The following is a 16,161-nucleotide window of genomic DNA, read 5'->3' as shown; positions in this document are numbered from 1 at the left end:
GTGTCGGGCCAGATCTGGCCCCCGGGCATTTACTTTGACATCTGTTCCCTAGATGAATGCCAAATGCAGCCGTAGTTACACAGCATCCCAGAACTTTTCTCAGACTTTTGCTCTCACACAAGGCAAATTTGCAGATGATCTTAGACCGTAGTTGCAATGCAGAGATGGCTGTGTTTATTGCACTTGTTCCCTATTACTTAAAAAAATTAACTCTGCTTATCTTGATTCCCAATTCCTCCTTTAGACAACCGCATACACTGCTAAGCAAACATGCTTCCACATTTCTGTCACCCTTGCGCTCTCTCTCTCTCTCTCTCTCAGTAAACCGGGGAGCTGGCTGTCCTGCAGCTGCAAATCATGTTGTTCCAACCACAAACAGTTGAGGATTATTCAGTCTGAGGGCGTACTCAGACACTTTCATTGGTCCACTGTGACGTGTTCGTTAATTTCATTGGGTAGATAACAACAATGGGTAAATCTATTGAGCGCTTGACAATCATCAGAAAAAAAATCCATCAATAAACCGAGTCGTATAAAAAGCCACAGGATTCAAAGTTTGGAGGGAAAGTGGTGGCTTTTAGTCCGACAAATACAGTAAAAACATATCCACTGCACTAAAGTGCCGCATTCCAAAAAACTGACAAGTATCAGGTCCAAACTTACTTGATTTGAAAGCTCAAATCCTTTTTAAAATAAACAACAACAACAACTGGGAGTGTGTTCTGACTTTGACCCATGAACATTGTCCTTAAGAAACAAACAATATTTTGGATGCCTTTTTGGAATATATTTTGGATATGTTGTGGACAAAGCATTTTGACATGTAACATGCCCTACTTTGATTGAATTATGAGTTACGCTAATTTATTCAGCATAGCCATCAGCACCCTCCCTCAGATTGGCTGGAAGTGTCTGCATTTGTAAATGATCAGCATAAAGTCTCGATGTGTGACCAAATCCGGTGTGCCATTTCCAGTGAGCTGAAATCAAACGCAGTATTAAAATGTTCCTGTGGCAGCATGTTTTCTCATGATCATGTACCCTTGGCCCTGACTTAATTTTTGTAGGTCGGTGAAGGCTAACCTTTCCAGCACCATTTGCACATCATGCCTTCGCCATTGTATTTTGAAATTTTGAGGCAAAAATCTATATCCAATTGATATATTGCAGTAGTTTTATAGTTGACAGATACATTTTTTGACGACAAGATTTTCACTTTGACTTGGGTAATTGTATTTTTTTTGGGGGGGGGGGGGGGGATTTTATGAATTTCAAATTTGGATTACTCTGGACTGGCTTGATCAATTTGACAAATGCATACCTGTCAACTTTTCGGAGTGCCAACCTGTATAAACTACCAAAAAAATCCTTATAAAGAGCAAAAAATCCTTATAACATACCAAAGCATTTTATGTCAAAATAACGGCACAGAAAAAAACCCACGAAATGTTCAATGATATTTATTGTAGATCTCCATAATACAATGTCTGGTTAATGTCTAATCATCATTCTACTTAGTGGCATTACTGTGTTCAGAGTTGTATTCCGGAAATGAAAGCATTCGAGTAGACGAGCACCATTCTGGGCAAAAGCAAACGGAACTACCTGTTAGGGGGGGAACAAAAAATGGAAATTTTCAGAATCCGTATGATTTGTGCGATACGGCCATATACGTAAGATTCACCACAAAATCCGTATGAACTATGGCTAAACCGTATGACTTGACAGGTATGCAAATGTAATATATTTTGTATTGTTGTTTTAATTGTGGTGCACTAGATGAAGCCATGGTATATGTCATTTAATCATTGTTGAAAAAAAGTCCAACTCCCTCTATTAATATTAATTTGTTAATTTTCTTGATGACAAGATTTTCACTTTGATTTGGGTAATTGTTTGGGCGGGGGGCGGGGAGAGGGCGATTTTATGAACTTCACATTTCGATATCTCTGAACTGGCTTGATCACTTTGACAAATGAAATGTTTTTTCTGTGGTGCCCTTTTTGAAGCCATGTTATATTAGGTTTAATCATTTTTGAAAAAATGCCCAACTCCCTCGATTAATTGATTAATGGATACAGTTTAGCGGTGGGCACCCTCCAGCATAACAACGTCTTGTATTTGATTAGAACAGCAACCAAATGTACCGTATGTTTAACACTAAAGCGTCAGTACCCTTGGCGATGTGAATTGCTCGTTCTTGGTACATAGCATTTTACCGCTCACAATTCAACTCACCTGTGAAGGTTCAGACAACAGCTCTGGGTCCAAAAACGCTGCGGTTAATCCAAATTATGACTGCCGTTTCCATTTATCAGATCATGCAAGCAGCAGTCGAACACATCCCCATAAAATCCATTCTGCACGCTCGCAAAAAGAGTGGGTTTGATATATGATGGTAGCTTTTCCATTATTAGAATACGGTGCTGAGCTGGCTGGCTGGCTAACTAGCCAAGCTAAGTGTTCCCATACGTCAGGCATTTGCTGGGTTCAGGATGGTGAAGGGGTGAAATGTTCGGATTTGTGTCAATTCTAGCCCTCGTTGCAGTAATTGGAGTTCACAGAATATTTGGCAAGAGAGATTCCGACGGTTAGTGGATTCTACGGAGGCAGACATTCATCTGAATCCCATAACTGACGTCAAAGAACATGAATTACAATAGAAAAAGCCCTGATTGGGTGACAAAAGGCTAAACCCAGACCACCACTAAGCTACCCCACCCCAGCGTGTGCGCGTGCGTCTCTCTCTCTCTCTCTCTCTCTCTCTCTCTCTCTCTCTCTAATGGTCTTTCCATCCAAATGTTACGATTTTTTTCGGTGAATTTTGTGAAAATGTGCAATACGAACATGTGATTCAACCTCGTTAACATCGGTTATGATTTTTCCAATATTGAGAGAAATGGAGATTGCGCCATGAGATGACGTCGATGAGAGCGTCTCTGCCACCTGACACTCGGTTGACAAAAAAAGGGAAAAAAATTCGGTTGACTGTCTTTTTTGGGGGGGGGGGGGGGGGCGTCCTTAATTCGTAATTGAACATGATTTCGGGACCGCACTGTGTTTATATAGGGAGTTATAATTTTTTCTCCCAAAAACTTTATTTATCTTCAATTTACATACATTCTCGAATAGAAATAGCCTTCTTCAGAAACGTTCATTTTATGATACAGTAGAAACAGAAAAAGAACATTCACAATCCTTTTACAAAAATCTCTACGTGCATAAAAACACAAAAATAAATCAAATTAAAACAAATTGAAGGCAATATAATCATTGGGTCTGTTCACATATAAACAGATTATATTGTGTTGCAGTCTCCATCAAACCATTTATCCTCTCACTTCTTTCTTCCAGACGAATTGAAGATTTGAAATATTTGTTGCGCTCATTTTTTGAAACATGTTAGTGACAGGGACTTATTTCTCCATTTGCTGAAGTGAATATGATATTTACCCAGTGTAATTATTATATTTATAAAATTTGAAAATAAATGGCAGATGTTCAATAGTTTCATGTGAGTGCGACATAAACCACATGACTCCACCTCAAAAACAAATCTTTTTTGTAATGTCTCATCAGTTGGATAATAATTATGGAATTACAGCTATTTAACTTTTGGAAGGATTCGCCATTTCATGCAGTATATTTTACATGTTTATTTGAGATTATTGAGTTCATTTCGCTGGTTCTTATGGTCATAGCTTTTACCAGATCAATAAAGAACATCTTTTGAATGACTTTATTATGACACTTTTTATCTCCAATTTCATATTGACCAATTCGAATGTCTGGTAAAGTTATCTTCACTTCTGAATGTGAAAGTGTTTTTTAATTTGTTGAGCTAAGGGAGGTGCGATAGCATGACATATTTATCTGTATTATATACTGCATTAGAACAATGTATGCCAAATATATCATTAAAAGAGTCAAGCGCCATAATTGATTGAGTATTATCCAAAACAAATCCCATATACTTTTAGGGATATGAAACCATATGGATTCAGTTTGCGATAGAAAGGCTTTTATCTAATGTATTCTAAACCTTCCTATCATTGATTTAAAGTCCACTGTATTCAAACCTCCTTTTGTTTTTACATTTTTGACTATGCCTTCAACCCTGTATCATATGTTTCATCCAAAAATGATCTCTAGTTAGCTAATGATTCAGAGCAGGCATGTCCAGCTCTGGTCTTCGCGGGCCGCTGTCCTGCCTATTTTCCATCGCTTTCTGCTGAAACACACCTAATTCAAATGATCAGCTCATCAGCAAGCTCTGAAGAAGAAAGATAACAATCACAGTCCTGTCATTATTATTGTTACTTTCCCTCAATTTATTCTTTTTTATTATATTTAAACCCAAATATTTTACTTTTTTTTTAAACAAGAAGAGACATTATTTGTACATCACAATGAGACAATGAGATAATTTGACATTTGTTCAGATTCAAATTTAAACCAGATTGCTTTAGAGAAAATGGAGATCACTTTTAACGCATTTTTAATTGTTGATTTGTCTTTTAAAAATAAAATCCTATCATCTGCAAATTGACTGTTTGGAAATTCATAATACCCATCCATCCATTTTCCGAACCACTTGATCCTCACTAGGGTCGCGGGGGGTGCTGGAGCCTATCCCAGCCATCTCCGGGCAGTAGGCGGGGGACACCCTGAATCAGTTGCCACCAAACGCAGGGCACACAGAGACGAACAACCATCCACGCTCACATTCACACCTAGGGACAATTTAGAGCGTCCAATTGGAATGTGGGAGGAAACCGGAGCACCCGGAGAAAACCCACGCAGGCCCGGGGAGAACATGCAAACTCCACACAGGGAGGCCGGAGCTGGAATCGAACCCGGAACCTCTGCACTGTGAAGCCGACGTGCTAACCACTGGACTACCGGGCCGCCCTCATAATACCCAATATAATCCCAAATAATTGCTGAGTGATTAACAATCAAATATGCCAATATTTAGGTACACAAAATTAGAAATGTTGGTGATACCGGACAGCTTTATCTCAATCCTTTAAGAATCTTTATTTCAGGGGTCATTCCTGGGTTTAAAGGAATGCAGCTATCGATGTTATTAAAAAAAAAATTTTAGTGACCTGACAGAATCTAGTCCCGAATCCAAATTTCCCAAGTGTGTTGATTAAAAATTAATGTTGTAAAGAATCAAACCGTTTAAAGAAACCAATGAACACAGCAAAGCCCTGAGCTTCAAAGGAAGATCGAAAGTCCAGCATGTCTACTATTATTTATTTATTCTACAAATATATTGCTAATGCTTTATTTTATATTGCACTTATATTGAACTGTGTACATTTCTTTTCTGAAACATTTATTTTGTGCAATGTAACACTTTATTCCCCCCACCCACCCACAACCCCCCAAATTTTGCTGCTGTAGACTGCAAATTTCCCCAGTGTGGGACAAATAAAGGTTACCTTATCTTATTTTATCTTATTAATCTAACATTGTGATGAATATTTTGGCCTTTAATGAAAGCAGATTGATACTCATCGACTAATTCAACCAAAATATGTTTGAATCGATTTGCATACACCAGTGGTAATATCTTATAATCATTGCAGAGCAAATCATGTGCCAATAGATCCTTATTTGGTTTAAGTAATAAAATTATCGATCCTGTTTTCTTTGTCACGGATAATTCCAGGTAGGCATTGAACATTTTAACATTTTGTTTTTCTTCATATTTACTAATGATCTTTTTACTATGTTTGTGTTTTTTGAAGCCAAAGAAGTAAGATGATTTTTTTTTTACCATGGTCCAGGCACCTGGCTCTTGAACTTACACACGTCCCGTTTGCCTTTATAAATAAAGGTCCTTGAGCTGGAGTTCAGGAGCATGGAATTGAGCTTTTTCATCATCCAAAGACTCTGATGTGTAACATATTTCACTTATATCTTCAATTAATTGTTTTTCTTTTTTTTTTGTGCGAATCTCTTTCCGGTTTGTACTGCTATCTGTTTAAGTCTAAATCTGAACCATTCCCATTTGTTTGACATTTCAAGTACCAGTACAGTCTGCGACTGCAACACACCTGATTCAAATGAACAGCTTCAATGTCAGGCTTCTGCGCACTTTGCTGATGATCTGATCATTTGAAGAGATGGAAAAACATGCAGGATAGCAGCCTTCCAGGACTGGAATTGCCTACCCCTGATTTAGAGTGTTCCATTAACCTGCCATACATGTTTTTGGAATGTGGGAGGAAACTGGAGTACCTGGAGAAACCCCACGCAGGCACGGGTATAACATGCAAAGTCCACACATGAAGGCCAGAGCCGGAATCAAACCCTGCACTGTGAGGGAAAAACACTAACCAGTCGACCACCAGGCCAACAAAAAAATGAAAAGTGAAATATTGATGTTTCAAAAACTTTCACAAAAATAAGAGCAAGTCTTTACTTCTTCCTTTCATAACTTTGCTGCTGTGAATTGGGAATTTCTCCATTGCGAGACTAATAAAGGTTTTCTTATCTTTATAAAACACTAAAAATGGCACCAGAAATACAAGACAATATATCCAGGGATACTCAAGTGAAATATAGTTTTCAAACATGGTCCAACTATTTTCTAAATTATTTTATTATTTCGGCTGATATTTAAAACGCAGGCACATTAAAATTTCAATATTCTACCTTTATAGACAAGGACTGAGAAGGCACTACTGTACATAAATATTCTGGACATAATGTGAAAACAGTCTATTTGAAAGGGAAAAATCTACACAGATTTAACATTACAGTTTCACCAATAAATGTCGCTGTCGGTTTATGTACATCTCGAAAACGTACGTATAGCCATTCTATTTTTTCGGAACATTCCATATTTCCATCCATATGAACATACTTTACAAACCTTGATTATCGATATGTGTTATTATAATTCCTATTATTCTGATTTTTTACGGGCTTGATTTATTTTGGTGCCCTACATTTAGTGTGTGATCAGCAAAAGTCCTTGCTATTTAGTATTTATATGTATTCTTTGTAATCGTACTTTAACACTTTTTTTTGAGTAACATCATGGCCACTCTGCCAAAGGATAAGAGATGAGAAGTAGCTTCTTGGCTAATTCCTGCATTTTTTATGCATGTTTTTTTTTCACGTGTTACTTGAAATTGCACCGTTGCCTTTCAAATAAACTAATCATTACTGACACTTAGGGGTAGAAATAGCGAAGAGCACATACATTTATGATAAACCCTTTTTTCATGAACTTTGAACAACTATCTCATTTTCCGATTTGATATAAAGACGATCAAATTTGGCTCATTTGTGGAGACATCGTCCCTCAGGATAACCCAGGTGAACGACAGACAACCAGTGAAAATCACTGCCATTTGGACTACCATCTCAAGTAAAGTACAAACCCAATTTCAATGAAGTTGTGATACACATTAATAAAATCAGAATACAATGATTTGCAAATCAAAATTCAATCAATTTTAACTAAATGTGCGACAAAGAGAAGATATTGGTTGTACAAAGTGATAAACTTTGTTTTGAGCAAATAATCATGAACTTTGAATTTTATGGCTGCAACACATTCCCAAAATGCTGGGACAGGTGGCAAAAAAGAGTTGACAAATGCTCAAACACCTGTTTGGAACATGGAACATCCCACGGGTGACCAGGCTAACTGGGAACGGGTGGTTGCCATGATTGGGTATGAAAGGAGCTTCCCTGAATTGCTCAGTCATTCACAAGAAAAAAAAATATCGGAATTATTTACATTTCTTGTATGTAACTGATCTCAGATCTTCTCTGAAGGCCTCTTATACTAATTGGATATTCCTCTTCCATCATGTTTATACGTATATTTTCTTTTGAAATTTTCATATTGATAAAAATGTATTGTAAATTACCAAATTGTACTGTAGAGGTCCAGAGTTCTGAAGGTGTGGACATGGCCATAGTTATATTCGAGATGTAAAGATTTGTTTTTTTAATTATTTGGGGAGGTGTGGGGGGGGGGGGGCGGGGTTTCGATATTGTGACATTATGGCATTACTGAGAGATTGATTAGATAACTACAGTAAATACCCACTGAAGGCCCAAGTCCAAAACTGACCGCCTGCCACTGACAAAATCAGTTTCCATATTATAGATTTGACTACTTATGTCATTTGTGTCCATGATTCTTTTTGTTTGTCCTTTTTGTAGTGCACCAGGTTCAGCAGCGCTAAACTACCAGCTACCCATCTTCACTAGAATTATTCATATTTATACCTAGAAACTTTGGTATCCTCACATGAGCTATTTAGTTTAATGTACACATTAAATATATCTGTATGTTTTCTGTAACTGTAACAAAATACAGTGACATTTTTTTGTATCCTGAATACGTAACGCAGGACATATACTCTGTTACTCCTCAAGCCTATACTGTATACACACCCAGTTCCAATGAAGTTCTGACATTGTCAAGTCAAGTCACTTTTATTGTCAAACTGACTTGTACAACATTTCCTCTCATCCACAGTGCAAACATGCAGTGCATTTAAAACACATTGTGTTAAACAAAAAATAGAATAATACAGTGATTTACAAATCATGTTCATCCTCTATTTAATTTAATACACAACAAAGACCAGATGTTTAATGTTCAAACTGATAAACTTGTTTGGAAAAAAAAACGTTTTTGGCAAATAATCATTAACTTATCATTTTCATGGCTGCAACATATTCCCAAAAAGCAGGAACAGGTGGCAAAAAAAACAAAAAAAAAAGGAGAGATTCATGAAACACCCGTTTAGATCATTCCACAGGTGACCAGAATAAGTATGAACAGGTAATGGTCCAGCGGTCGAGTGGTTAGAGCGTAGATCTCGCGATGCAGAGGTCATGGGTTCAAGCCAGAGGATGGAGTAAAATTAATGCAATAAATTACAATTAATAAAGTATAAATAATACAAACAATAAATTAATATTGCAAAGTGCAAAGCAAAATTCTGTGCAAGCAACACAAGTAATGAATATTAAACAGGAATACAAGGAACATGATAAATAATCATATTACTCTAATGTTCTTTCCTTATGTGTGAAGTTGATTTTCTAGTCTAGAAAGTAAGGCCTGCCGCACGATGTGCCATGAGTTCAAATCCAGCTTGGACTGAAACACATTTTAAAAATTACAGTTGGAGGAGGTCACTAATGAGAACAAAGAATATTTGGAATCGTTGGCTGTGATTCCTACTGTGTCACTGTTAGCATTTCGTGAGGGGCACGTTTATCATACAAAGCTCAAAATGACACAGCAGGGCTAGGGAAACATGTTGACCAAGACGACTTAAAAAAAATGGTCAAAGCTCTTGTTTTATTTATTTATTTTAGAGAGGCACCAATGTACAATCACACAGACACTCATAGGCCATGTTACTGCCTATATTTCCCATTAAGCAGTTTGATCGTTGGTGTTCTGACGCCATCTAGCGGTGATTGTTGGCCAAAACAAATTATCGCGGATAAAGGTTCCACCCGACCCTAGTTACCATGCACAATTACTGGCGCGCAAAAAAGACACATTTTGTAACATCTGCGCAGCTATTTTGTAAGAAGACGAGAGTGGCGAGAACCGACCGTACGAGGCAAGACGACGACGGGCTGGATTTCAGCGAAGGTTAGCCCCTTATGGGTGTGAGCCCACAAGGTTTGTGTGTATTTTATGTAGTGATGGCAAAATGAAGCCCCATAAAGCAGTCAAACCCTGCAGGGAGATACTTCATACACACCAGTGTTGTGTCCAAGGACCGGCAACCCGAGGCCAAGGCCAAGGACTTGAGAAATTTTCCGAGGCCAAGGCCAAGGACTTGACTCCGAGGCCAAGGACCAAGGACCGACCTTCGGTCCTCGAGGCCAAGGACCGGCTCGAGGAACGCATCACTGATACACACGGAGGGGCTTCAAGATGATTAATTTCCTCGACTACACCATCATGTGGACAGAAAATGTATAACATGCTTGGTGCATGCAATAAAATGGTGGGGTGTAAATCATGCTCTGAATACAAAAAATATATATATTTTAAGAGTGTTTTAACATGAATTGTTCTGTGTTACTTTGTCTATGTTTGTGCTTATGCAACAAGTGAAAATGTGAAATAAGGAGGTAAAATGAGGTGTTTATTCATTTTTTAAACACAATATTTTTCCAAAGTTTTTGGACTCAGGCGGTTTCTTTTTTTTTTTGCAGAGAATTTCACCTGCTTTTGAAAAACCTCTTTCACATGGTACTGATGAAGCAGGGATGCATAGATATGAGATAGCAAGTTGGTATAAAATAGTAAGCGTAGATTTCTGTGATTCCCAGTACTGAAGAGGACTTTCAACTCTGGGGATGTTTGGTGCTCCAAGAAACTTTTGCACCTCAACTGTTGCATTAGCCGTGTCATTTGTGGTTTTTGCTTGATGGATTGAGGTATCAAAATGATGCCACAGTTTGCTTCCTAGAAAAGATAAACAGATATTAGTAATTATTATTAAATATTAGCACAATTGGGAAATACCTGTACTAAATACCGCCAACAGACTGGGAAGGTTCTGATGATGATGACGGTGCTGATGATGAAGTATATAAGGACGCTGTGCGTCTCATAATAGCTGCGCATTCCATCGTGAGCCTTTTTTCTGTCTCTGCTACTTTATTGGGACTAAAGAAGCCAAGTTTTTTTTTTTTTAAATTTTGGGTCAAGCAGAGTAGCCAGAAACATAGACTGCAGGTTGTTCAGCTTCTCTCTTAGTTGTCTTTGCAGAAACATGGATGTGCTCTCTGGAGTTTGAAGCAGTCGAATCTCCTCTTCTTCCAGAGAGTGATGCAACATTTCTCAACAGCGGAATTACCTTTGACCCGGAAACCTTCTTCTCCTCAGACAGCTCAATTGTAGCATAGTTAAATTACTTTTCGATCAACCAACCTCCCGTGATCAACCCGTTACTGCGCACACGCGCATACGCTCGCACAGATGCAAGCCATGATGAGCAATAGCCTAACGCTGAGGCCTGCGATGCACTTAGACAGCCTGTTAACGATTGTAGCTCACGCGTACCGTTTTAAAATGCTTCTCGGCCCTCCAGATTCCCATTCTTTGCCCGTCCCCTCAGTGAATTGTACAAAACAAACTGAATGAGAATAATGACTACGATAAAAGATATAGCGCAACAACTCTGATTACAAGCTGCGACTGCAGACTGCTGAGCGCTATCAACTTCCGGTGACGCAGTCAAACGTCACCATAGGTTTAAAAAACCCTTAAAGTTAGGAGGGCCCCGTCAAGGGCCCTCCGTCATCTGTCAAAACAAATCGCTGATGCACGTCGTCCTGTGTGAACATGTTATACATCTTTTAAAAGCTGAGTTTCTGGAGATTTGAGTGGTACTGTTGAGGACAGTCGGCCTTACTCTTCCTCCGTGTGTTCATTAATTTCAGACGATGAGGATGTTGGTTATTCAAATACACACTTCAATACCCTACACGTTACAATTGTCAAATTTGAACCGAAGCTTGGGGAGCCTTAAGCTTTGATCCTGTCGTGTTTTCAAGTCCTAATCAACATTCTCAATCCATTTTCAAGGCACATATTGTGAAAAGAAATTAGACGAACATAAGATTTGCCTTTTCCTTCTGTTTTCAAACATCCATAGTTCAGTGACAGGAGCACTTACACAAATTCTTACTGTATGGGAGAAATATTCATAAGATGACATTTTGAATATTTCAAAAAGTGACCAAAATTATGCTGATACTCCAAATGGTTCAAGAATAGCTAAACATTGACTTTGGGGGCACCTTTCCACAGGTGTTTTCGGCAAAGTTGCCCTCGGTTTAAGAGGTTAAAGATGACCTGCTTTATTTTGTTTTTCAAATACTTTTTGTGAAGTTGAGACTGTTCGGTAGGCTACCCTCTTTACCCAGATAGGTTGGCCACGTTCTGGCCTTAAAGTTGTGTTCTATTAATATGTTTGAATGTGTTTTGCACTTTAAAAAAAGGTGGGGTGAATGTGGCATGTAACTACAGCCACAGGGTAATGTTACGACGGCGTGATGTCACGGCCGTAAAGTGGGCGGTTGCCGAAAAGCGTGGATATAAAAAGATGACTACTGACAATAAACGGCAGTGAGCACAGAGTCAGTTTCCAAGCGTTTTATTCAACATAACAGTGACTGCTACTTCAGTCAACTAAAATACATGTCACAGCTACACATTGAGCAGGAGCTGAGAGTTGCTGTGTCCTGCTTCAAACCTCACTTTGAAAAGCTGTGCATTGCAAAACGTGCTCATTGTAGCCATTAATCCAGACATCATCTTTGATTTTGACTGATATTCATAATCAAGAATTCTGACACTCAAAAGTATACTGACACTCAAAAGTATAATGTTTCAAGGGTAAATGTTTGAGAACGATGCATTAACAATGAACATTACATCAGCAGCTGTGTACTCCACGTTTATTCCAAAAAACAAATGGATCAAAAACTGGTGTACTCATGTGGCATCATCAGAGTATTTTTTCCAATCTCACACTGCAAAGATTAATTGACTGGTAATCATTAATACAGGTAAGTATTGATGTGGCATGACATCCTCTTCCCAGGACGATGCATGTGTAATCTATCAATTTGACGAAAGAATTTAACACATGTCATCATGAGTTCTACCAACAGTTAACATTAGCATTACTACAGCTTGTGACGAATGTTTTATTCATAAAGTTACCATGCTACAACCAGTAAATTATAGAATAACCAATACTGTTTCATAATATTTTTCACAGCGATTAGCCTACAAATCTAATGACCAATTTGCCTCGTAATCGTGCCTCGCGTCGTATTTCGCTCTCGCGTTCTGTGCATACGTCACAGGTGAGTTTAGTGATACGCCCTTTGGACGATTCATACGAAAAATCAGACAAGCATTCCCATTTCTTAAATATCGTAATTATTAGACCTTGGTGAGTTTTTTTCGCCGCCATCTCAAACTTTCATCCGCGCGATTCCTCAGTTTGCGGACTAAAATAACAACCCGCATGCGCACATAACGTCATCTGTTGTGTCCCCCCCAACACTGAAAACAAAACAAAACGAAAAAATTAGAAGAAACACTCACACCACATCACAAACACAAATACAGGCGCAGTGAAATCGCGTGGATCACAGTCAATTCAAGTGCGGTGACTTTTATAATTAAACTATTTTTCGGTACCGTGAAAATGACGCCACGGAAACGACACGCTACCGGTCACGATTGTTACCGTGAAATCCTCAGGCTTGCCGTAGTTTTTTTGTTAGTTAGTTTGTTTTGCCTGAGAAATTTCCCTGCGTCCCAAAAACGCACATTGTTTGGAACTGTGCGTCCCGTGGGAAAATTATGCGTCTAGGACGCGGGACGCAGAGGTAACGAGATGGCTGAATCTCTAAATATTCTCTGAGTACTACTATTAATACCACTACCACTAATACTACATTAATTAATACCTTCAACTTCCCAATAATAATAAATAATTAAATCAACCATGATTTTAAACTATGTATTATCAATATTCATTATTCCAAACATGAGAAAGCATTCAGCAAACATAACTGGAATCGAGCAAAATGACTTCAAATCCCAACGGCCAAACCCGGAAGTGAAGTGCCGACATTATTGACTCCAACTGTAACGCAAATTACTTGGTTCAAACAAACATTCTAGTGCAACTGCACAAACGTGACAACTGTGCAAAAATAACTAAGTAAAAGACACCACTGTTACAGAAAGGCTTACACGCTATTTAAACTGCCGATCCCGAACGCAACAAACCGTGATTGAAACTAACTGTGATGCCGCTCTTTATACGTTGCGCTAACTGTCACCTGTCAGTGGCAGACCCGCCCCTTATAAAGCGACATAGTTAATCCATCACTATGGGGTTCCTTCGATGGAATCTATTCGCTTCCTTCGCGATTTTGGCGGTCCTTATATAAGGGATTCGAGGCTCTAATCCCTCATTGTGCCCGAGGACCGACAATCCAAGGCCAAGGACTTGACTGCCAAGGCCAAGGACCAATGACTTGACTACGAGGCCAAGACCAAGGACCGCCCCTCGGTCCTCGAGGCCAAGGACCGGCTCGAGGGACACATCTCTGGTCATTGTCCCAGCGATCGGGATCATATGTTTGCGCTACTAGTTTTTTTTAACACAGCCGTTTTTCTCCAACACTTCCCAGACATACGCAGCCACAGCAGGGGCTTGCCTATCATCACTTACGTCATCAAATCCTAAAAATGCTTCCTTCACCACACAATCCACTTCACTTTTGGCTACATAGCGCAAAATATCAGAGATCTGTGCTTTGTTTGTGATATCCGTAGTCTCGTCCACCTCTACGGCTACAAATGGGGCAGCATCGATCTCCCTTTTTAGATCATTTATTATCACGTCACCGAACGCTTCAATTAAATCAGGGGCGGGCAAACTTTTTGGCTCGGGGGCCGCATTGACTTTTAAAATTTGACAGAAGGGCCAGGTCAGCACGAGCTATGGTACATAAAAAAAATAACTGCATTTGTTGACAGTCCATATCAAACATCAACAGAACAAAAGCATGAACGTACTGTATTAATATACTTTTTTAAAATGACGACAGTGTTGTTGATGACCTATTTTAGCCTGTGCATTTCTGCAGATGGGTTGTGATCAGACCAGTAGAAGTAGAGCGATACAGAGGTCCTAGGTGGTCGAAAAGATCCCGCCCCCCCCCTCCCTGTGTTCTGCAACTTCAAGTCAATGCGCCATCTGGCGGTGAAATGCCTGTCATTACAAGTCCAATTGAACTGAATCCAATCATTCACATCGAACCTTAATTGTAGACCGGCCTTCGGTGGGCCGGATTAAAAAGACCAACGGGCCGGATTCGGCCCGCGGGCCGTAGTTTGCCCACATTTGAAATAAATCGTTCTGTATTCTATTTGACAAGCCAGAAAACACAGTGGATGAGTCCAAATGTCTAACTAACCTCTCATCTTTCTCAGCAAAAGCATGTAATAGTTCGACATAATTGCCACGATTAGAAGAGCTTGCCCTCTCGTCGTGACCACGAAATGCCAACTCCCGTTGAGCGAAAAAGCAGGTTGCATGAATGAGGTTTTTCAAAATCTCTCGGTTTTCCTTTACCTTGGCATTGCGGATGCTAACGTTGAGCACGTTGAGCCTCCGCTGTTCGTTCGATGCCAAATCGATCCTTGCGCTTTTCATGTCACAATATCCCGTGTTAGTCCAGACATTGTCACAAGCTGAGAACAAAAGGCAGGGAAAACAGTAAAGACGGGTTTTCGAAGGACAACCACATCACCATTCTTTTCGGCTGTACCACTCCGTTTGAAAAGTTGTCTGGGCTGTCCGTTAGTTTGAAGCAAACCTTTTCGCTCCGGCGTTGGTCTAGCTGTGTTAATCACGTCCACTTTTGACTGAAGGTCCAGTTTTGAGAAGTTTTTATGCTTTGATATATAATCCTCTTCTTCCATTTTGGCAGTCCGACGTAGCAAATTAAAAAAAGGATCGCACTTGACTCGCCTGGCGCCTCTGCGCAGAACAGCGCAACGTACCTGTTTGCTCACGTGCGCCCTCTTAATTGCGGCAGATACTGCCGCAACCTGTGCCTTTTCACCGCGGTTTTATTTCCCATCAGCAAATCTAAATATGTCACCAAAAACCCCATTAAACTTTAATGGTTAAAAACATTAGCCAGACTGTGGAAAAGCAGGTCAAATAAACGTATCTGCAACCATTATATTGGTGACGTGCAGATGTACGGCAAGCAGCACGTGCCAGTTGCAGGTAGCAACCCAGTTTGTGATGATTGCGCAATGCAATGCGCATTCAGAGGTGCGGCTCTGCCTCACCTGCCTCCCCTGACCGCACGTCCCTGGCTTTTTCTCCCTTCTTTTCTTTTCAAATGATCCGTCTCCATGGCGATGGGCCTCAGCCCCGCCCCATCTCTTCCTCGGTCGCCAAAAAAATATGAAAAGCACCCCGGTCGAAAAGTTCCTGGATCGTGATGATGACGGATTCATGAGCTGATGTCTTTCTTTTTTTGGGGGGAGGGTTCTTCTTCCCCATTTTGTTTGTTTTTGTTCTCTTACCAAAACGTGAG

The 16,161-nt window shown here is 39.7% G+C and overlaps 1 protein-coding gene and 1 long non-coding RNA gene across 2 annotated transcripts in view; both read right to left on the bottom strand.

The window, feature by feature from the left end:
- The window catches only part of LOC147200699 (palmitoyltransferase ZDHHC5-A-like), a 50,578-nt gene extending 47,848 nt beyond the window's left edge, over positions 1-2,730 (bottom strand). Inside the window, exon 1 of the mRNA XM_086121145.1 lies at positions 2,239-2,730. The gene's annotated coding sequence lies outside the window, so the exon portion shown is untranslated. The remainder of the gene's footprint in view (positions 1-2,238) is intronic.
- Positions 2,731-8,509: 5,779 nt separating this feature from the next.
- Positions 8,510-16,103, bottom strand: LOC147200698 (uncharacterized). Its single transcript, XR_015101785.1, has 3 exons — positions 15,427-16,103; positions 15,183-15,301; positions 8,510-10,477 (listed from the first exon to the last, which is right to left on the bottom strand). It is a non-coding gene; the product is annotated as an uncharacterized LOC147200698 (long non-coding RNA).
- Positions 16,104-16,161: the final 58 nt, after the last annotated feature.

Source organism: Hippocampus guttulatus, chromosome 9, assembly GCF_054856545.1.
Source record: "Hippocampus guttulatus isolate MCC_2025c chromosome 9, RoL_Hgut_1.0, whole genome shotgun sequence".
Taxonomy (NCBI): domain Eukaryota; kingdom Metazoa; phylum Chordata; class Actinopteri; order Syngnathiformes; family Syngnathidae; genus Hippocampus; species Hippocampus guttulatus.
The sequence above is the reverse complement of the archived record's forward strand: the minus strand, read 5'-3'. Positions and strand labels throughout refer to the sequence as shown.